The sequence below is a fragment of the Urocampus carinirostris genome, chromosome 14 (assembly GCF_059441175.1).
Source record: "Urocampus carinirostris isolate Australia breed hairy pipefish chromosome 14, RoL_Ucar_1.0, whole genome shotgun sequence".
NCBI lineage: Eukaryota > Metazoa > Chordata > Actinopteri > Syngnathiformes > Syngnathidae > Urocampus > Urocampus carinirostris.
Genome location: NC_142362.1, coordinates 36,018,811 through 36,043,023, shown reverse-complemented (window position 1 = coordinate 36,043,023; position 24,213 = coordinate 36,018,811). Strand labels below are relative to the sequence as shown.

The 24,213-nt window shown below is 38.6% G+C and overlaps 1 protein-coding gene across 6 annotated transcripts in view; it reads left to right on the top strand.

Moving 5' to 3' along the window:
• The window catches only part of raph1a (Ras association (RalGDS/AF-6) and pleckstrin homology domains 1a), an 83,612-nt gene that overhangs the window by 20,894 nt on the left and 38,505 nt on the right, over positions 1–24,213 (top strand). For 2 of the 6 annotated variants that reach the window (XM_088352493.1, XM_088352487.1), the window contains exons 2-3: positions 14,001–14,059; positions 14,868–15,021. The exons of 1 other annotated variant lie outside the window; for it this stretch is intronic. The gene's annotated coding sequence lies outside the window, so the exon portion shown is untranslated. 3 more of the 6 variants (XM_088352492.1, XM_088352491.1, XM_088352490.1) reach the window with 3 other exon arrangements.

Below are 24,213 nucleotides of genomic sequence, written 5' to 3'. Positions count from 1 at the left end.
GAGATTTTGGGTTTTCATGAGCTATACGCCAAAATCATTAATATTAAAACAATGAAAGCCCTGAAATATTTCAGTTGGTGTGCAATTAATCTAATATATATGAACGTTTATTATTTATCATTACACTTTAGAAAATAATGAACTTAATCACAATATGCAAATTCTTTGAAAAGGACCTGTATAATGTTTTCATCTGCAGTGCATTTTTTATTGTTACACTTCAAATATGCAAATCACAGTTTTGAAAACTGCTGTGACTTTTAATAATTAAAACGTCATATAAACTGCATATAAGCCTAATAAGGAAGGCAACACATACTGTGTTTGTATATTCACTATGTGTGTTTTTATATATATATATATATATATATATATATATATATATATATATATACATCCATTATCTGCACCACTTATCCTCAGAAGGGTCGCGGGGATGCTGGAGCCCATCCCAACCATCTTCAGGCAGTGGGCAGGGGACACCCTGAACCGGTTGCCAGCCAGTCGCAGGGCACACAGAGACAGACAACTCACTCGCTCATCCACACCTAGGGACAATTTGGACCGGCCAATTAACCTGACATGCATGTTTTTGGAATGTTGGAGGAAACCGGAGTTCCCAGAGGAAACCGACACAAGCATCGTGAGAACATGCAAACTCAACACAAGAAGGTTCGAACACATGCGTTAAGGTTGTTTTTTTGAAAAATCGTGAGAGGCGAGTCTTCATAACCTGTTGGAACTGGATCCAGTTTGCTGTTGTTTAGCTGAGTCAGACCTGATCTTAACATCTGCATTCTAATTAAACCATTATATCTGTTACTCACTGTGATTGTTTTTGTATGAGTTCAAGTAGCAAATATTCTTTGAGTAGGCGGCTAGAGAAATAAAAATGATTAATTCAAATTGCATTTGTGTTTGTTCTTGTAAGTTTCTTATTGGTTTTAGCAGATGTAAACAAAAGTGAACATTAATTTTGTGAGTTGGGAATTATTTCAACACCCAAGCAAAACATCTCAACACTAAAACCACTTTCATTCTTTGCAAGTTGGTGCTATGGGAGCATTTGGTGGTGAAGCTTTTCCACATATCCTGTAAAACGGCAAAAATGTGTTTCCCCTAAATAATGGGCAACAGGTGGTCTTGAGGCAATTGGTAGTTAATTTATTCCAATGTATTCTTTGATTAATACCGTTACAAGTGAGTACACAACTTCTTGTTGTAGTGCCATACAAAAGAAGTATAAAATGCCAGTGAGAAGTCAAAATTCTTACTTCCAATTTGTTGCAGTAGCTAGCAGGAGAGCACTGCAATAGCCTGACCATGATCTTTGTAAATTCAGCCATCCATCCATCCATCATCTGCACAGCTTATCCTCAGTAGGGTCACGAGGGTGCTGGAGCCCTTACAAGTCTTACGAACGAGATCGTTCGTAAGTTGCTTCAGTGCTATATATTTTGTATGTTAAAGGTTTGTATAAGAATGTTTAAGGCTTGTATAAGTAACCTGTATTGTTTTGTACTAAAAAATAAACATTTCATAAAATAATATGCTCTATAAAGATAAATACAGTGTGGTTTAACTTGGAAGATGGGCTTTAAGAGTTAGGCGCCTTCCTCCTCCGTGGTAAAAAGTGGCTGAAAAAAAGCAATCCAACCATTTTCTCAACCGCATCAAGCTTTTCTATTTCACTTTCATTTCAAAAGAAACGGCTCGCCTCTTCTTTCCACTTGACACCAACCATATTGATGGACGCACGAGATGTTAAACAATAAAAACCTCAAAGTTCTTAGCGCGCTAGAGATACAGTAATGTATACGTAGTTGTTTACACACGAACTAAGAAGAAAAAACAGATTTTTTTTCTTCCGGGTGGATGCTGGGTGACCTCTCACAGTGCCACACGCCGGTATTGGCGGGAAGAAGCACAACAGTACTGTCTTCTACTCAGAAAAAAGGTGCACACAATACAAAATCTAACGTACAGCAATGTCCAGATATTTTTCGACATCCTGAAAAAATGTTCTTATCTACTGTTTTTCGTAAGTCGAATGGTCGTAAGTAGGAAAGCGTCTGTAATGGCAGCTGGCATTAGTTTATATGCCATTGTCCTATAAAGCACTATCACCCATACGGATCATGCACAAGAGGACAAGTGCATGCTACACCTAAACTGGGCAGTATGAAATGTGCATTAATGCAAAGATTAGGTATCAATTATCAAAATCATAATTTATATTTAAGCCACTCTTTAAGCAATACTTTGCCTCTCAAAGTGTGTATAAAAACAATAAGCGTAAAATCCATTTCCTTTTCCCCACCAAACAACCCCAAATAACATACACAGTCACACACAATGGTTAAAATACAATACAAACAAAATAAATAGTTGTAGAACTAAAATATGATAACGGCGAGGCATAGACTAACCATGTGAGGAACTTGGACCCAAGGGAGGCTTATCCACACTGTTGGCAGCAGATGGCCTTAGGGTTTTCAGCCATTGAACCACACCCTACCTGTGTGGGCTTCCCAAATGAGTAAAGCTGAAATGTAAAAATAGAAATAAAATCCACTCCTAACAAAGACATCCATCCATCCATCCATTATCCGCACTGTTTATGCTCAGTATGGTCGTGGGGGTGCTGGAGCCCATACCAGCTATCTTCGGGCAGGGGACACCCTGAACTGGTTGCCAGCCAGTGGCAGGGCACAACAAAGCAAGAAAATGAGAAATAAAAAGTAAGGTATTTTGCAGTAAAGTAGATTAGAAGTTAAACAAATCAAAACTAAACAAAAATGAGCCTCCTCTTCAAAATATCAACCTGACATCCTCCTGCAGACTGTCCCATAGGTAAGGACATAATTGGCTGAATGCTGCCTCAACATTGATTTTGGTCTTCATCCTAAGAATAGTCAACAAACCGCTGTCAGAGGACCTCTGGGGCCGTGAGGGCTGATATATTAAAAGCAAATCAGACGGATAGGATGGCTCAAGACCATTAAGAAATTTAAAAACTAGTAAGAGGACCTTAAAATGTATCCTGAAACGCACAGGGAGTCAATGCAACGATTTTAAAACTGGTGTTATGTGATCCCTTACCTTACATTTTGAAAGTGTTAGTTTAACAAAGGCTACTTTATTGCCAAAACAGTAGGCCCCTCTGCCAACTTTTTTCAGCAAATTTCCATCAGTTGCCAAATGGTAGCACATGGCACAATTAGCCCTAATTAATGTTTCCTCTGATATTTAACCTATTAATTTGAGAAGAGAGAAGAAGTAAAAACTTTTTAAGTTTTTGAGAAAATTACCTTTGAGGACTAAGTCTGTACCACATAGGTCAACATGATAATGAATTATGTCTTGCCTAGATTTAGTATATGTGGATGATCTAAACACAATCTGAATTTAGACATCGAATCAAGTCTATTTAATACCAGATTTAACCCCAAATCCAACGTCCAGAAGACGTAGGGTGCTGTGTGGGCTCTTTCACAGTCACACCAAAACTGTTCTCTTTACAGCTCTGTGCAGCTTTAGGACAGCAACACGTGACATTTTTTTTCTGTCGACTCATTTGATCTTATTGTAATTATACCACCTTCCTAAGAAGTTGGTTTTCCACAACAGAATATATAAACCAAGGTTCTTGCCTATGAAAAAATACAGTGACACTGCTATCTTTTGTGCATGGTGTGACACAAATTTCCAGAAGAATTTAAAACCCTACACTTTCAATTTGAAAGTAAAATTATTAAAATACTGTTTCTTGCTTTTGTCTATCAGTTTTCAGAGCTGGTCAAACAAAACTTTGTTTAACATGGATACAATGCAAAAACTTACTTGCCAAGATGTTTGAATATATAACATTTAGATAATTTTCCAAACACTTTTACAAACTAGTTAGGAAAGTTGCTGAATCAATATTGAAATGTGACGGTAATTTCCAAATACTTTGATGGATTAACATAGTCTTGTGGATCTCCTTATGGCAAAGAACATTTGCACTGTGGGTTTGATTCCTGTGGCCTTCATCTCTCTCCAAACTAAACTGTCTCCTTCTTGGCCTAAATAAAGGTGTGTTTGGCTGGGGCTGGAGGCGGGGGGTGTCTACCTAGCTCAAGCTTCTCAGTTACACGCAACACTCACTCACACAAACACAGAAACATTCACTCATTGTGTGGATGCCCCAAGGCTCAATGAAACTCATATTTCCCACTTATATACTAGTCATTGAACACCTCCAAACCCAGACAGGTGATGAATCAGCTTCAGAAATCCCTGTTTCTTTACATTTGCATCATTTTAAATTTGCAGGTGACACACTTTCTCTATATTGCTGTTTCCTCTGACTTTTTGTTAAAATGAAATCCTTGAAAATACATATCTCAATATGCACTACAATGTCAGCAAAAGAGAAACCCTGACTTACTTGTCCCCAACAACTTTGTCCAGCTCACTCGACCAGATCCTGAGGCGTTCCCAGGCCACCTCAAAGCTCTTATTTCTCCTGCATGCTGGAACCACATAATCCCAAAGCAACTCTCACAATGCTCCCCAAATGCCTTCTCCAAGTCCACAACACGTGTTGACTGGATGGGCAAACTCCAGCACTCCCTAAGGACCCTGGAGAGGATGTAGCTGTTCTATGTTCCACGCCCAGAATCCCAGATTCAACTTCCCGGCCAATCCTCCTCTCCAACCCTCCTGAATAGACCATACCAAGGAGTCTGAGGAGTATTATTTCTCAAACCCACTACGGTCAACCTTCTTTAAGAAGGGGACCACCATCCCAGTCTGCCTTCAAATTCCGTCCCCGATCTCAACCACGGCTTTCCCACAACATCCAGAGCTTCAAGGAAATCCAGGCAGATCTCATCCAATCTTGGGACCTTGCCACTGTGGATGTTTTCCACCCTCTCTGTGGCATCAATCCAGAGATAGAAGACCCCACCCGTATTCTACTTCTTCAGATGAAGATATGTTGGCAGAATGTAGTAGATCTTCAAAGTAAATCCGCCCGTCGTTTGACAAAGTCAAGATCAATAGCTTTCCCCTCTTTAGACGCTGGTTGTTGGACCAGCATTTATTTTGAGGCCTCACCAAACTTCGATACCCAACTGTATGCCTCTTTCACAAACCAAGTGCGTTCTGCTTGGCTAACTGATAACTGCCAGCTCCTTCCAGGGTCCCACAGGCTAAAACAAGCCAATAGGACTCTTAATTCAGCTTGACGGAATTGAGTCCACTATTGGGTCCATGGCTTGCCACCATAATAGGCATCGACCCCCTAATGGCCAGACCATATATTGGCCGCCTCAACAATGGAGGCACTAAACGTGGTCCTCTCAGACACAATGTCCCCCTCCTTCCTCGGGACAAGGACAACATTCTGCCGAAAGTAGGAATTGAAATTCCTTCTGACTGGCGATCCGGCCTGATGTCCCATAACAAACCCTCATAACACCTTTGAAACTTTCAGGTGAGAGCAACATCTTCTCCCTACTATCACCCAATTCACCACCGGTGTCTAAAACTTGCCGCTGTCACTCTCATGAAAGGATTACAAAGTTGATCATCGAACTCCAACAAGACCAAAAGCAAATATAGACAACCTTATGTTTGAACAGGGTGTTTGTTATCAACAAAGGCCAATAACAAAATACAATATTGAATTATCAGCACATCAAATTTATGAATGATTGTTTGGCGCAATGTCCAGTTTTAGGGTCTTTTCACTATAATTTGCATTTCAAATAGTTATGGTTGCTTTCTTGTGTTGCAGTGGTGTATAGTTAAGAGCCATCAAATTCTCTGAATGCCTAAAAACTATCCCTTACCTTAATATAAACGGAAACTTATATATATATATATATTGTATTTGTTCGGTTGTGCATGTCTTGACTGCATGTCATTATATAATAGGTCATCTTTTGGGCCTATTAGATTTCAGCTACAATGTGTTGCTGTGTCCTTGTGAACCTCCCCAATACTTTCAGGCTTCGAATCTAAATCTAAAAAATCTTAACCAGTCAGATCACACAAAATGAGCACACAGCCATTGGAAGGCTTTGAGCAACGTCAGCAATTTTCCATCCAAAGATCATTGTTTCTGTTCTTTGATCTCAGTAATCCCACTCATTATTAATCTATATAATACCACTTTCAACTGGTGTTCGATCCTTGGTCACCCAGGGGTCAACATATTAAATCCCTCTTAGAACTGTACTTTCAAAATATATAAATGACCAAAGAAACATACATTTGCTTAAAACTTTACTGCAAACACAGTTAAATTTAAATAATAAAGCTAGCAACTAATGTACTAAGTCTCACCATTGGCTTTCAGGTTTTTCCTACAATCAGTGAGAATGCACTTGATCGGTCTAATATCCCGTGTAGCTCAACTGGTTAACTGCAACACATAGGGTCATGAGTTCAATCCCCAACTAAGCCAGCTAAAACTCACAAAGGTCCTGCATGCTTTTATCCACTTCAAACACTTCTCCAAATTAGATTTTGGCTGAGGAAAAGGGACCAACCTTACCCCTACCAATCGTTCCAGATATCTCTGATCAACGTTACAAGTGCCCCAGACACATTGTCGAACCATTTTTTAAACAAAACACTCTACTTAAAAGTTTCAGGTTACAAAGCTACTCCAAGAATAAAAAAAATCAAAAGTACAGGTACCACTGTACAAGCGTGTGGATCACATGTGATACAAAGATGGGAGACCTAAATTAGCAGCCACCGGCTATCGGCATCCTCACGTTCTGATTGGCTGAGAACAATCGCTGTTGGGTCATTAATTGATCATGTAACTACTTCAATGGTTATCAGAAGCAATCCACAAAATAACAACAATGATTTAAAAGTTTGACTTTATTTCATGTGAAAATAAATGTTGTGGTACAATACTGCTTAGTCTCGAACAACAGCACAGAAATCATCACGTTTTTGGCCATGTTTGACAAAAAAAAAAAAAAAAAAAAAAAAAAAAATTCATTTTTATAGGTTTCCACTTCAGCAAGACATGCACCCAGCCAAGTTCAGCAAAGTAGTTGCTTAGCCTTGAAAATAACACGTCTAATCATATCCAGATGAAAGGCAAAAGAAAGAAAAAACAAAATATTGCAAGATGTTGCCAGTCAGATGACACTTAACAATGCATTATTAAACTTCAAACATTAGTCCACAAAATTTACCAAATTAATTGGTCCTCTAAAAACCACAATGAGTGCATATTAAATACATTTTAGACAGCTAAAATATAAAATTTTTGCAATTTGTCATCTGACCTTTCTGAACATAGAACAACTTTGCAACTATAAGCGGATTGGGTGCATTGCCCACTCTCTTTTAAGAATTACTTGGGTTTTTTGTCAGGGGGTGGGGTAAGGGCTTCACAAACACTCTACACCCTGCCGCAATGTGCTGGACTGTTTCAGGGCCATCTTTGCAAAACATTCATCTTGGTTCTGATCTACTCTGGTAAATTCTGGCCTCAGTGACTCTTTTGGTTATGTCCTGTTCTTTTGCTGCCATGATCAGGGCCTCTGCGCTTTTTGTTAATTCCGCATTTTCCAGCCACTCGTAGGATTTCTTGAGGTTAGCCACCTCCTCTATCTGACAATACATTCAAATGTGAGATCCCTTGGTTTTCGTGTTAAATGGGGACAAGAATCCCTGTGAAGAAGGAAAATCCACGAATAGAGTTTCACGCCTTCATAAAATCCCCTAACGGGCAAACTTACCTCGAGAGGACGTCATTACCGACTGAGAGTACATGACTTTAACAGCATAACAGTAGATCTGCACAGAACAAAGAATTGCAGTTGAAAAATGGTCTTTATTGTCATCACACAAAAGTACAACCGAATCGGAGGGCTCTCCTCTCGGTGCAAGAAAGCAATTTAGAGCATCCAGCTAGCTGCACGCTATCATTGGATCACTTAGACTTCAGCCAGGTGTCCGTGATGATTAAAATACAAGAGCGCTTTCCAATGAGTTGTAGCTCCAAGTGATCCGTTTCATGGCTAATGGATCTAGCGGTAAATGCAACCTCTGCAGGGATGACGGAGTTACTTGTCCAGCCATACACTTGGCCTGAACTGCTTTCTCTCCTGGCACCGTATCTATCTCTCTCTCTCTTGCTGTTTCTCTCTCGCTCTCTCGCTCTCTCTCTCTCGCTCTCTCTCTCGCTCGCTCTCTCGCTCTCTCTCTCTCGCTCTCTCTCTCTCTCTCAGAATGGTGGATGGGACTTACACTTGTGCAAAAAAAAACATTTTTAAAACATTCTTGAAATAACGCTGAAGTACAAACATAACCCCTGTATCTACCATTTTAGATTTATTTTTGGGACACCCTCTACATTTTAATATATATGAATATCCATTTATACATATTTGTGTGCTTGTACACAGACATTGCTTTTCACAGCCTGTATTTCAACTGTGTGACTTACTCACAATCTGTGTAAAGCATGTGCTATATCATGATTATTTTTAGGCAATCTTTGCTGGTGTGTTTGAGTCTGTTTTAGTTTCTTATTGTGTGTGTGTCTGTGTATGTGTGTGCTGCTCATGTGTAAATTCCCCCCACCCACCTTAAAAAAAGGTCAAAGGCAATTTTACGACCGAGTCTGTCTGGATGACATTTTGACAAAATTAGTTTTGACTGTTCAAAGGAGCGTTACTGATTTCTGCTGAGTCAGCAAGTGACGACCTGGAAACTGATCAAAGTCTTGCAGCCTAGTCCTTTGGCCATCTGACTTTGGGGGTAAGAGGCGGTTATACGCAACGCCCTAGGCCAGCCATGTCAAACATATGGCTTGCGAGCATGGTCTGGCCTGTTGGATCATTTAATCTGGCATACCATACATTTCTGAGTATGTCAAAAAAGAAGTGAGTCTCTAAGTCATTTTATCAACAGTTGTGAGGATGTATTTTTCAAAGAAATGCAAACCAATCACTCTTCGGCTGCTAGAGGGCAGTAAACCAGGAAATATACACTTGCATTTTGTCATGTACTGTGTCCATCTAGAAATATGGCGCAACTTTAAACCTTTGTGTTGCGTACTCGGTGACTGGGTTTAGATTTTGAGGGCGGCCGGATCAGACAAAGGTGCAACATGGTTGCTAAGAGGGTCACGGAATGGATAGCATTCAGTCCCAAACATGCAAATCTTTTTTTTTGCCCATTTTGTGTGGATAAATGTGTGATGCTTCATCCCTTGTCATCAGTGATTATTATATGTAGGGTAGCCTACTAAAATCGTGAAATTGTCTGAATGATAGAGCATAATAATAATAATAATACTGAAAAACAAAGCTAAACATTTTGATCTGATCTGGCCCGCCTGATAACAGAAAGTCTAAATTCGGCCACAGAGCCAAACTGAGTTTGACATCCCTGCCCTGGCCCTCCATTTCTGATGGAATTTCACTAGGGGTCCAATACAAGGTTGGAGATTTTGAATTTGAGATGGTCTCTTTCAATGCTTTACCGCTAGATGCAGCTATATGGATTTGTATGATCGGTTTGCGGAAGACAATGAGAGTGGGGGGCTTGGTTCAGCTAAAGCAAACAGACAATTCCTTTAGTGCAGAAGTTAGGGAAAAAAAACAGATGCAGGAGAAGTTACCTGAGTCCAGGGACTTGACTGGGCTTTTTGCTTATTTGGAAAGACATGTAAGGTTGACAGATGCTTCTGTTATCTTCATTAGTCAAAGATGGAGGTTTGGGTCAGTATTATTTGTATTGGGAAGTCTGTAGTTTTCCTTCTGGTTTTGAGCCAGGATGTATGCAAGGAAACGTCTTTAATGTGCCCTTCGGTTATTCACTTAGTTGAGAGGAATTATTCTTTTAGTGTCTTGAGGGGGAATCCAAATTTTTCACAATAATCAAAAGAAGTAGAGCAAAATACACGTTAGGTTTGAATGCGTGCCCCCTAATTTTGAGGTTTTACTATGCTCATAGGGCTCTTTTAAGGTGAAGAGAGCACGTTTTGTTTTCTGTTTTTAAACAAGGCGCACAGATCATCTGTCTCTGAAATGTAAGATAATTTCAGCCCACTCCTCCACTCTTAACTGTGGAAGAATTTACATTTTAGTTATCTGTTTTCTGCCAATGCAGAAAAAGTACATCTAAGTACCTAGTGTGGATTTGAAAAACAAATGTTTCATGCCACCTAAAGATCTTGCGTCATTGGAATTTTGATCACTTTGTAATTCAAGAACAATAAAAAATAATAATTAATTTAAAAAAATAACAATAATAATAATACTCACATATTTTCAGTGGTGGGTCGTCAGATCCTGCAAGGCCTTTTCTACTGCCCTAAAAATATCTGAATCATGTGATGTAATTATATTTTGTCCTTGAAAACGTATCAATTATGTACTAATACGACTAACATTTAAATAATTAAATTGCCTGACATCTTTTTTTTTTGTCCCACAAAAGCCTACTCACTAAAGGCCATCACTGAAGGCCTAGGTGTAAAATGAATGACCCGCCAATGGATATTTTATATCTTAAAGAAACGATAATTACCTTATTTTGCAAAGTAAACAGTCACAACTCATGTATGCCTAATTCCTTTTTTTGTTAATCTTTACCACTCATTAAAACAGCAAAGCGGTGTCTTTTATTTTTGGCTTGGAAATAAGGAAAGCCAATATGGCAAAAATGGCACTTGCATTTGTAGCTAGCGGCCTCAATGCATTCTCGTATTTGAGGCTTGCCTTAGTGGTAGCGACATTATATTTAGCAGTTAGCTGATGCAACGCTAGTATTAGCGGCTAATGTCTTCGTCTGGTAGGCTGGCATTAGGAGCCAATGCCTTGCGGTCGCAATGCTACCATTAGTGGCTTATGGCTGTGATGCTGAAAATATGCACTGAATCCACCCCTGCGACTGCTGGAAACCCGTTACACAATACAATGGGCCCTATAGATCAGTTCATGAGTTTTCCATTTTTGAGGAATTATTATTGTTATATTACTCACTCCTGCATTAAAATCCTAGCTGAGTTTAGCCACCTAATTTTGAACTACGCTCGTTGGATGCATTTTAATTGTGATCTGCTCTTGCAAAGGGTCTGCATGTTCCAACAGCAGAAGTTTGTGTCATAGACCACAATAGACCACAATCATCAACTACATATGTCAAAGTCAAGGCCAGCGGGCGGGATGTTGCACACAAAAAGGTTTTGTTTGGCGCCTTCATTGATCTTTATTCATTATTGTATCATACACTAGGATTATATTTTTTCACCTTACATTACTACTTCTTCAAGAAAGTATTTTTTCTGTTTATAGATTTTTGCACTTAATTTTATAGTACCGGTATTTCAGTCAAATTCTATTTTTTTTTTTCATTTCTTTTGAGTGAACAATATAAAATTGATATTTTATTTTATTTGAAGTAAACTATGCCCACTTTTGCTAAATTATAAGGCATAGGTAACAGATGGTGCCTGAATAGTACTGCTTCTTTCATTTAATATTCATGTTATGGGGATTTTTATATTCAGAAAGATTTTCTTTTGTGCTTGTTGAAAATTAAAGATAAATGACAGAGCCATAAAAATATTGCTTTGTTTATCTGATAATGTTAAGTTTTCAGTTGGTTTGATTGAATAAATGATTGACTTTTTTTTCACTGGTCATCGGACTCAAGGTTACAATAAATTCAAAATCAATAGCTTTGATAAACAATTGACAAAACAGAAGGAAGAAAAGAGGCTGAGGGAAAAAAGCTGGAGCTTATATTGGTCCCATCCCCTCTACAATCTAAACACTTTTCACATGAATCAAATAATGTAATCTAATTATTATAACAAGGTATTATAATAATTAAATTAATTTTACTAGACTACACGTGTAATTTTGAAAATGTTCCAATTTTATGTCTGTCCGACCCTCAGCTTGTAGCCGAATATTTTGTCTGGCCCTCCATCCGTTTGACTTTGACACCTGTGAAATAAGTGTTTCCTTTTTGCCCACAGACTTAAACTCCATCTATTTTACAGTATATAGATCAAGTGAAAAAATTGAATATATGAATATCTCAATTTAAATTATATCACACATGAAGACCCTTTTGCCCAACATGGTCACTTACGTATAAAATCTGCTTTCGTCAAATTTATCTGTGTGCGCATTTCATTGCTTTGTAAAAGCAAAAGAAAATCACAGTTTATATATGTTTTTCTTCTTTTTTGTCCCCTTTCTTCAAGGAAGTTATACTATTCAGCACATAGTTACTTATTGTTAGGTGTCACTCTTCTCCGTGATAAATTTATTAAAAGATGTTGTCTTAAGCAGTCTTTGTTATTGATAACAACATAGTCTACGTTGTTCACGAAATTAGACATGGCCCCCTTGGATAAACACGTAATTAAGGCTTAAAAGAAAAATAAATAGGAAAAGAGAATGTCAAGATAAATGGGCAAAATATTTACAAGATAGTGCTTGGAGACTAGCTTAAGTTGTAAGTGCATCAGAACAATAGTAGTAGTAAAATAGTTGTCCAATGACATTTAGCAGCAACATAATTCTGAAAAGAAGTCAAGCAATATGATGTGAATACCCTTTTTTCTATGCACAGCCAAGATATGTATTCTGTCTATCAAAGGAAAATACATTCAAGACAGTTCCCTATCCTAAACGTGGGGCAATAAAACTCGGTTGATGGTTGGCTCTCAGATGTACTGTGTCTCGAACAAAAATACCCGGCCGGTGAGATACATTATGTTTGAACTTTGTTGTTTTATTTCTGCAATTATGCTTATCTGACATGGCGTCCGGCTGCAATCACACCCTGAGTCGCACCACTCATGGAAGTTGGCACTTCCTTCAACGTTTATCCAACATTTGTTTTTGCATGGCTTGCCTTTCTTTGTCTGCCCAATGATGTTATATCAAGCTGGAATATAACAGCGAGGCATTAATGTTGGTTATTTTTAGGTGACTCACATCATATCTGCCCTGCATGAAAGGAGACACATGAGCAGACAGACAAGAAGTAGTGCCACCTGCTGACTATGAATTTGTTGTGTAGACAGCTGCTTGAAGAAAGGTGTTGAGCAAAACAGTCTGATATCACAATCTATTGAAAAAGAAAACTGAGTAGTACTCTTTTCCCCTTGTCAATATTTATATACTGGCCTAAAGCATTCCAACTCCAGCTGTCAAAAGTAGGGGTAGGCAATACTGGGAATTTTGATTTTGATCTAATCCAAGTAAATACAAAGTAGTATCTATTGATACCGTTCTGATACCTTTTGATTAGAAATGTCATGATCATTTAATAATTGAACCCTAGCCCCCTTGAGCTTATTTATAAAAAAACAACTAAAGTACCTTCCCTTGCACAACATTTTGAGATAAGGTCACTGGCGCAAATAAAGTATCAGTTGTCTTTCACTGGCTCTAATGCCATAGTGACAACAGATTTACAGGATTTTGTTCAGGAACCGTAACACGGTCACCTTTTATAATTGCAGCTCGATGCTCTTTGCAGGGTGAGATTTTTCCAGGTGTTTATGTAAAATTATGATGTTGCACTTTTCTGTAGTTGGGGAAAAAAGTACACATTGTGCTGAGCTTTCTGTTTGTCATATTTAACTTCTGGTAGGTGTGGTTGCTTAGATGTTGCCCTTTCTTCTGCCTGGCAGGAGAGGTGCTAGAAGTCACACACTCAGGCATAAACTTTTAGAGTGGGCGAGGGCGCTGGGTGAGAGAGGGATAGAAAGGCTGCGCTTTTCACATACAAAAGCGGTGCTTTGAGGAAATTGGTGAAGGGGCAAAGTATCAATCCCAGGACAATAGTATGGATCTGATCCAAGTATTGATATACTATCGCTAATATTAATTTTTGGATTGATCTACAAACCCCTAGTCAGAAGTTACAGACTGCTGTGGTGTCCTACAAAAGAAATGTGATCACGTAATATCAAGAATCCGAGTCATGTTCCTTATTTTTGTCTGCAGGCGATCTGGATTCGCCATAGCTGTGTGATTGCAGAAGCTGAACCTGCCAGAGACCTAAGGCAAGACAAGTGCCAGTACCTTTTACACCACACCATCACGTGTGTGAACAATTCATTACATTGAATGAAGTTTGTTGCTGGCCTTTCTTGCCCTAACATGTGTTTACCAGGCAGACTTGATCTCCCTTTAACTTCCCTTGAAGTCCAAGACATATAAATGAATGGAAGGCAGTATATAAACCTGCAATGTGGGTATGACTAGATTGAAGTGCAGAGAAAAAAATATTTGACCCATCAGCTGACAGAGGCATGATCTAGACTCCAAACTCGTGGCCGGAAAGTGGCTGTGAAGAGGCATGATCTAGACTCCAAGCTCGTGGCCGGAAAATGGCTGTGAAAGTTTGATTTGTCAGATGACTGCGCCATGCGAGCCTGACGACAGCAAACATCTTAAGAAGCACAAAGACATGTTCAAATCGCCTGGCAGAGCAGCTAAGAAAAGCCTGGTGGTCTTCTAGATATAAATAGCTTAGTGATAAACTATGAACATCTATGTAAAACTGGAAAGTCAGGTATATCAATTCAAATCTGATACAACACAAATAATCTTTTGAAAATAAGACGATTGAAGCTGGTTAGCGATTCACTAGTTCAACATTTTTATATACAGTAACTGCTCAAGAATATTTAGTAGCCAGACATTGTTAATAATTATCAATAAAATAACAAGTACAATCAAGATGAATTACTTGTCGTGGATATCAAATTATTTTTATTATTATTATCATTATGCTTAAAGAAACAGTATTTGCATATGGTGCACAGTTGAAATTTATGATTATATGAATGATAATCTTTTCTTTTTCAGTCAATGTCTCGAAAAGACAGAAATTATCATGGCTTGAGCCTATGCTCTTATCACCGGGAACATAATTCTTGCAGTATTTGTGAGGTCGCAAACCCATGGGCTGATCTTTTCTGAGCCCACTGGTTGGATGTCCTGGTGATCCGGACCAATTGCAGTTAAGTGAGGACAGAATTTGTCACTTTGACCAAAACAAGAAGTGCCAGGTCTGTCGCCATTGTGATGAAGCTGTACTGTTGTGGCTAAACGTGAAATCTCAGAAATTATTACTCTGTAATAGGGACGGCAGCATTAACCTAGAATTTTGACGTCTGGTATTATGGCATATCCATTTACACTAGGAGGATTTGAGATGTGTTTAGCGCCATAAGGTTTCACGCTTGTAAGTCCATGCACCACTAGCTAAATATGATATTGTTACCGCTTTAGGAGCTGTATAATTATATGCATGAACTTTACACACCAACTTCTAGTTTGCCAAGTCCAAGAATTGGACTACATTTGAAGGAAAAAATTGTAGGTAGCATTTTAGGGGGATCTCGAGTGGATACTTTTTCCATGTTAACTACTAGTCTCTGTTTTAAATAAGTGAGATATGAGTATTTTTATCTCATCATTACGCTCTATAAAAGCAGATTTTATTCCCATACGAAGAACCATAAATTTGTTTTTGCTGTACTATGCCCGAAGTAAAAAGTATTACAATGGATTGCAATCTGTGGTGTGGTATTGTTGTCCAAGGAATGATTGAGATAAAAAATGGTATAGGTTTTGGTTGTCCACCGCCATGCAGATCTAATTATATGGTCCTTTCCTAGGACATTTAACAATGCGTACTAACAAAGACATCACATAGAAGGAAAAACACTTGTAAAGTCAACATTTTGTTGCCAGGCCAATCATTTATGCCGTCACCTCCTCCTTTATGTTCTATTCTGCTCCTGTAAAAGCAAAATCTGGCAAATAGATCTTCTTTTGTCTTATGTGACACAGAAGCTCAATGCCCCTAAAAGCAGTTTAGATCAGCCTGAAAAACACTACAAGAGGCAATCTGTGCAACAAAAAGGCATGAATACAACCGTCTATGCTAGCGTCTTGTTAAGTGCACTAGTGTGTGTGATTTTGCAAGGACTTGCTGAGCAATCAGAATTATAATGCAGGCAGAAAATGCTCCAGGCATTGATCTTAGATAGAGGAATGTGTGGAAGCGAGAGATCAGCTTGTCTCCCCTTGCCTCCTTCTGGATTTATCCCTCCTCTGGAGAAAGAAGCAGGGCAAAAGGAAGAGGAAATTACGTCATCCTCCAAAGCTTAGTCTCAAGAGAAGTGATATCATTGTTGATGGATTCGCAGGCTTTCACTTCCTCTGTTGCTTCATTTTCTCCACGCGGTCCATTACAACATCTTTATCGTGTTTCCATCAAGGCCTTTTTAGAACATACCGTAATAGTGCAATTTTATGTAGCTTATCCTCTGGGACTGGTGTAAAGGTCGGAATACAGCATGATATTTCTAATTCAAACTGTTATTGCTAAGTTGATCAGCAGTTGTAGGGACTGCAATAAACTACCAAAGTTGACTCGCAAAGTTTTTTTTCAGCCTTATAACCCTCAAACTAGTGTTTCACCGACGATCTTTGACATTGTACTCTGCAAAAATAAATGCACAAGATCTTGTCCTCAAACTAAATGCTTATTTTCAAGATTTTTTTTCTCCTTTTTTGTGTAAAAACATGGATATATTTAGTATTATTTCTATTTTACTAAAGTCCTCATTTAAGTGAGAAACTATATGTTATGGTTAAGTGAATTATTATTGTTTTTTTTTCTACAATTCACTTTATCTTAAACCTGTTTTCCATCCAGTAAACTGCTAACAGACCTGTTCATGGAAAATATTTTACTTGTTTTCTATTAAAATAAGGAAAATGACATGGGGGGGGACGTTTTTTATAATTTGAAAATTCACTTAACCATCAAGGTCAAGTAACAATAGTGTTTGTTACTTGACCTTGATGGTTAAGTGAATTATGCTCATTCGAATGGTAAATGGTAAATGGTCTGTATTTATATAGCGCTTTTCAAGTCAATGACCTCCCAAAGCGTTTTACACTCACATACCAATAGCGGCCATGCAAGGCGCCGACCTGCTTATTGGGGGCATTAGGATTTCAGTGTCTTGCCGGGAGCCGGGAATCGAACCTGCGATCTCTTGATCCCAAGACGAGCGCTCTACCTCCTGAGCTAAGGTTTTTTATCTATGAAAATATATATCTAAAATTAGTCATATTATCTGGCAATGTGTGTGTTTGTGTGTATGTATATATATGTATATATATATATATATATATATATATATATCTAATTAGCTGCTCCGCTTATCCTCAGTAGGGTCGCGGGGGTGCTGGAGCCCATCCCAGCAATCATCGGGCAGGGGACACCCTGAACTGGTTGCCAGCCAATCGCAGGGTGTATATATATATATATATATATATATATATATATATATATATATGTGTGTGTGTATTTGTGTGTATTTATGTATATATATGTATGTGTGTGTGTGTGTGTGTGTGTGTGTGTATATATAATATATATATATATATATATATATACACACAGTGGAACCTAGGTTCTCAACCACAATCCGTTCCAGAACCCTGTTCGAGAACCGATTTGTTCAATCACCGAAATCATTTTTCCCATAATCCAAAGTAGTAATCCAAAGTGTAGTTGTCAGACGGGATGAAGAACACCGAAGATAGAAGCAGACACTTAAAACAATAAATCACAATAAAAATAATGTAAATCGTTTTAATTCGTTCCAACACCCTGAATGTTTACCATGAATGTTTAACGTAAACGTGAAGCTAACCCAGGCTAATCGTACGTTCGCGTTATCGTAATCTTCCGTACGAAAGATTACGCTAACATGAACGTGTAAAAATAAAAAATCAGGTCGTTAACAAGTCATTTAGTACCACAAGTGGCTAGCGCTTCATTGGAAAGGGGGCTCCATTCCAACACCCTGAATTTTGGGCTCAGTTCCAACACCCTGAATGTTTACCTCGAATCATAAAGCTAACCCGGGCTAATCGTATGTTCGCGTTATCGTAATATTCCGTACGAAAGATTACGCTAAAATGAACGTGTAAAAAAAAAAAAAGATTAAAAAAAAAAAGAATTATGAATAGGATTTCTTACCTTTGTGGTGGTCAGCAGAAGGCGCATTCTGTATTCCCTTGCAAGATCGGAAACTCGCACACCTCTTTCATATTTAGCTATTATGTCTTTCTTAAAGGCAATAGTACGAACAACTTTTCTTTTTTCACCTATACTGCTTGCACCGACCTTCTTCGGAGGCATAGTTAGGGGCTAAAACACTCCGTTCACCGATATTAAAAGCGAAAGCAAAAAGAGGCAAGTGCGCACGTGATAACAGTTGGTCACGAGGGGTGGGGGCGATCTACATGATCTCCACCCGTACGCCGCTCAGCATCGCACTCTAGCGTACGCACTCAGGCATTACCGGCGTTCGAACTCCGAATTTTTGACCAAACAGCGAAGCAAGAATTTCTCGAAATTTTTGGTCGAACTCCGATTTGTTTGAACTGAGAGGCGTTCGAAAACCATGGATCCTCTGTATGTATATATGTATATGTATATGTGTGTGTGTGTGTGTGTATATACTGTATATAGATAGGACAGCTGATTGGTGTAATTAACACAAGAAACTCAGATCTCAAAGGCAGACGTGCCAACTTGTCCACCAAAACAAATTGGAAAATTCTTACTAAAATTTCACAAGGCTTTGTGGGTGCTGAGCTATGTTTTTTTTTTTCTTTTAACAAAATAACCAAGTGCTACTTACCTCCTTGGTGCAAACTAATATCCAGTGGCATCTCACAAGTAGAATGTCCATTCAATTTAACATTGTCTTTTTAAAAGGACAGTAAACCAGCAAACCTGTAATAAAGCGATTGTTTGATATTTTTAAAAAAAAGCCTAAAAGTCAAAAATGAATTCTGTTTTTATTTCAAAAATTGACATAGTTCTCTTACAATATCCACGCCGCATTAAAGAAACTGATGGAGAACTGATGCTAACATGTTCAATTAAGCGAAACAAGCAATTTCTTTTTTCATTTTTTTTTTTTTTTACTTTTGGTTGCATTCATCTAAACCCTCCGTTCCCCTTTGATTTGTCCCCGAATTTGTGTTATAGCCTTACCCCGAAAACCCCACCCAGTTTTCTTAAAACTATACCAAGTTTAATGAAGGAGACTATAAAAGGTTTTTTGCTAAGCCAGTGTCGGGCTGTGTGGCTGCGGGCAGCTCAAAGTCTCCTCGTGCAGATGTGTGCTTCTTCAGTTGTTGGAGTCCTGCCTGCTCTTGAACCTAAAAATACATCTTGTAACACTGTTGGAGCATCTGCCAGTTTCCTTATGGTACACAACAGCTGCAGTCAAAATCCATATTTAACTCTGTGTGAAATGTGAAGGATCAATGCCTGGAGGTGAGGGTCACTTCCTGCCTGTTATGATGAATTCTGCTTTTACGATTACACTGCTTTTCACAACCTGCTTAGTGATGAATCTCTGTGACGGTGTTATTTATATATATATATATATATATATATATATATATATATATATAAAATATACAAAGTACTTGCATTGGAGCCAACCACCTAAAACTGCTTAAAATAGCAACAAAAAATGAAGAGAAGAAATTGAGTGCAAGACAGGGGCTTTTCTGGGCATGGTAAATTGCAAAAATACGCTGTTTTTAATAAGTACAGATTAACGCACCATGGTGTCACAACATTTGAGTTACAAATTTCTACTAACGCGTTACCATAATTGTTACTGACAAAAGTAATTGCGTTCCAGGAACGTTGCTTTGTAACGCATTACTCCCACCATCAGTGATGATGGAAGCTGATAAGGGTAATGACTTCATTATCAACAATAATAGACTGATTGATTGATTGATTATTGCTCCAGCGAAGGTTGCGTTGAGCTGACCAGATGAATCAGGTTTTTCCAATGCTGGCGGTCCTGTGCCAGCTGTTCTGCATCCTCTACTGCAACTCAGTGTTGTTGGAGGTTGCCCGCAACGACGTCGAGCCATCGAGTGCGGGGTTTCCCTCGTGGTCGTCTCCAGCCTGCGGCCTTTGGGTCAAACTGGAGAATGGCTCGTGTCGGATGGTCTGGTGGTAGACTGAGGACATGGCCAAACTGGGTTGCATTCATTTTCAAGCAGAGATGACTGTAGAACTTTAAAAAAGTCAAGGAATGGTTTTATAAAACAAACTCATTCAAAATCAATAAAAGGACAGTGTGTAATATTTAGTACCTCCTAGTGGTATAAACAAAAACCTTCATGCAGTAAAAAAACACGTTGATTTGAATAACTGGCAAAAATACATGAACTATCATACTAATGTTATTTTTAGAAATAATCATGGGTCGAGAAATTTATATTTTCTTTTACATTGCAGAATCCATACATCGTAGTCACCGCCATGTTTGTCTGTAATCATGCTGCTACGCTGTGCTCATTTGGCACCGTTTTTTTGTCCGCTTTAGACAATCCAGTGCCACCTAGTCGTACCTTTTAAAAGTATCAAAAACAAAAGTAATGGTATGTGCGATATCCCAAAATACTTAAAAATACAAATAAATATATGTAGTGTACAATTACCAAAAGCCAAGGGAAAATGTTTCTTGAAATGATTCTTAGTAATGATCTTGGCTGGATACCCCGTATTAATAGGATGCAATCAAATAAGCAAATACCATTGCAGTGATGAATAATGACTAAACATATTTTCAATAAATATGCTGAAGAGCATTTATAATATCAATGGTTTCTTTGGGTATTCTAAGTTGTCTATGTTATAGGAGTCACTGGAGGTATAATTGCAGGACTCAAATCGCATTTCTTTTTTTTATTTCCTTTTTATGAGGTTGGGTTCTGTTTTATTGTTTTGATTTGAAAATGTTGTACTTGCAAGAAATTATTGAATAAGGGCTGGCAGGTAAAAACATTTACTTCTGACTACTCCCTTTGGGCACATCATTTCAATCTTTTATTGTTTATTTTTTTAGTTAATTACAGGTAGATGTTGGTGTTTTTGTCATGTACCAGAAAAAAAAACCAACAAACTAACTGATTGGCTAAAAAAAAAAAAATCTACCGCCAATTTTGTTATGTTTGATTAATGCCCGTTTGTCAAGTTTAGTCAAGTCTAGTCAAATAGAGTGTAAATAGAGAGTCAGCAACCAACGGCTCGAGAGCCACATGTGGCTTTAACGCACTGCCTTGGCGGCTCCCCAGAGCTTTCTCAGAAATGTTTGGAATTGGAAAAAGATGGAGAAGGGGAATATATATTTTTGATGTGATGGTTTTCTGTAGGACAAAAACGACACAATCATTTTTAATGTTTTCTTATATGTTAAAGATATTTGAAATAAATATCAATAACTTAGTTAGATAGATAGACACTTTATTCATCCCCGAAGGGAAATTCACACTTCCAGCAGTCTCCTTTGTTGTTTATTAACAGATTAACAGGATACTCTTGGGGTGCTTTGTTGTAGTTTAGCCACAGCGGAGTGGATGACGTCACACGCTAGTCCAAAAGTTCGACGTCCCTGTAGCAGATGGAAATCTTTGTGCCCAGGGATACACCACCTCGTGTTAGTGAGTCCACCTCCTCTCCGCTTCCCGCAGGCTTTCGTGTCTCTGTCTAACAGCGCTGAAGCCGGATAGCTCCGGATAGCTCCGGATACGCCACGTTAGCGTCCGGGATGCTAGACGTGAGCCACGTTTCTGTAAAACACAGCAAACTGCACTCCCTGTGCGCTCTGATGTTTTTCACCAGCACAGCCAGTTCGTCGGTCTTATTTGGTAGAGAGTTCACATTTACCATGATTACGGACGGTACCGAAGACTTATAACGTCGCTAGCCGTCTAGCTAGTTCCGGCTCTGTATCCACAATAGGGCCCCCTCATCACGCCGGCACGAGAATTCTTCAGGGCAAGGAGTTAATTCCTCGAATAAACGCATTTTTGTGCGTTAAAACCCATAACGATAGGATAGAAAGTAATCCAAAGTGTAGCTGTCAGACGGGACGAAGAACACCGAAGATAGAAGCAGACACTTAATTCAATAAATCACAAAAGTGCGAAATAACACGGAGCTGCTGGAAACTCTGCCGCTCGCAGCCGCGCCGCTTTGATCTAACTTGTGTGTGAAACTCCTTTTTCTTTTCTTTTAAAAATAGTTTATATAAGGTTTTTATTTTTTAGTGGCTCCAGACATAATTTTTTTTGTTTTTGGATCTGTTTTGGCTCTTTAAGAATTTTGGGTTGCTGACCCCTCACTTAAATCCTAAGTAGTCAGTCGCAGCATTTTGAAAACCCAGCTGTACCATATCTCATAATGGAAAACATTCGTCTGTTTGTCAGTTGGCCCCCATTTTGAGATTTGCACACACTCTTGTAAGATTTAAGTAAAACAATTTCGGTGCTGGGCAGCACGACGGCGCAGTGGTTAGCGCGTGTGCAGGCACAGTTCTAAGGTCTTGGGAACCTCCTGTGTGGGTTCAAATCCAGCTACCGGACTTTCTGTGCGGAGTTTGTATGTTCTCCCCGTGCTTGCGTGGGTTTCCTCCGGGCACTCCGGTTTCCTCCCACATTCCAAAGACATGCATTTCAGGGGGATTGGCCGGTCCAAATTGTCCCTAGGTGTGAATGGGCGAGCGAGTTGTCTGTCCCTGTGTGCCCTGCGACTGGCTGGCAACCAGTTCAGGGTGTCCCCCTGCCCACTGCCCGATGATTGCTGCGATGGGCTCCAGCACCCCCGCGACCTTACTGAGGATAAGCGGTGCAGCTAATGAGATGAGATGAGAATTTCAGTGCTGCAAAGTGTTCAATAGTTTGAAAACTTTGAAGTGTTTTTAGTAAATATTTGCAAACACACGATTTAAAGAAATAATTAACCTTTTTGGGAGTGAAAAATAACCAATAAGACAAGATGAGCTGTACATGAAATAAGTGACCTGGAACTGTGCAGTGGTTATGAAAAATAAGGAATTGTGGAGAAGAGGTTGGGAGGATGATTGTATGGTTTCAGTTTGTCAGACAAGAAGAGAGTGGCTTCTGTAGCAAAATAATTACTATTTACTTTGCGCAAGCACACACTCACACTCGCATATAGATCTTCCGGACAAGTTGCTGTCTCAGCCGTAAGCCAAAAAATGTACCATATTTGTCTGTTTTCCCTGCTGTGGAATCATGAATATGTGTGCCACGTGTTTGTTTGGTTTTTTCAGTTTTGATTCGTTCCTCTGTATATACATTTAAATTTAAGATGATTTAAGCTACAGAAAATGATAGAATCCTTGACTGGTAATAACTTCACCACAGAGCAGAAAAGTACCACGCTTAAACGGTGACATCGCAGACGTCTCAGATTGTAATCTACAGCCCAAAAAAAACATGTAAAATGCTCTTTAATGTTTTTCTTTCACACCCTGTACCATAATAAGAGAAAGTGAGAATGGCCACATGAAATAACAGAATTACAACATATGTGTTAGGTCGTTAATTAGCAAAATAGGGCGTTTATTTCGTGTTACATAAGTCTAGTTACATAAGTCATTCAGGAAAAGCGTCACTTTTGCATTTATTGGCAATTCCTTCTATAAGTGTTAAATAATTGAAAACAGTAATTCCTCCTTTATCATCATTATATAATTAGGAATATTGTAAAAAGTGAAATGCACAACAGAATTTAAAAGTGCTACCCTGATGGTGCAAGAACATCTAAGAGATGTACAATACCACCACTAAGGTAATAAGTTTAAAGTAGTGGTATAACAATATGTAATATTAAATAATAATGAACAAATTTAAAAAACTTAAACAAACCTCTTTCACATCATTTGGTAAACAAAAAGTACTCCATATATGGTTTTATTCATTTATTTTTTTTACAAATAACTGCTGTAACATCAATAACAATAAGCGGGGTAACTGTTCAGCCAATCAGAACGCAAAACACAATGCACAATGCAAATCCTTGAAGTACCAAAACCGGAAAAACTAAACCGCATTATACTTGGGGATGAATGTAAATGTTAAGGGCAGAGATCTGGCACCACCTAGTGTCTTTTTTTCCTAATCTAATATTTATTTGGAAAGCACTTAACAATCAACTGCCACTCCGTGTATAAAAACCTTTAGTGTACAAAAAAAAACGATACAATCTCCTTTTTCTCCACCCAACAACCCTGAACACCTTATACACACACACACACACGCACACACACACACAATAGTT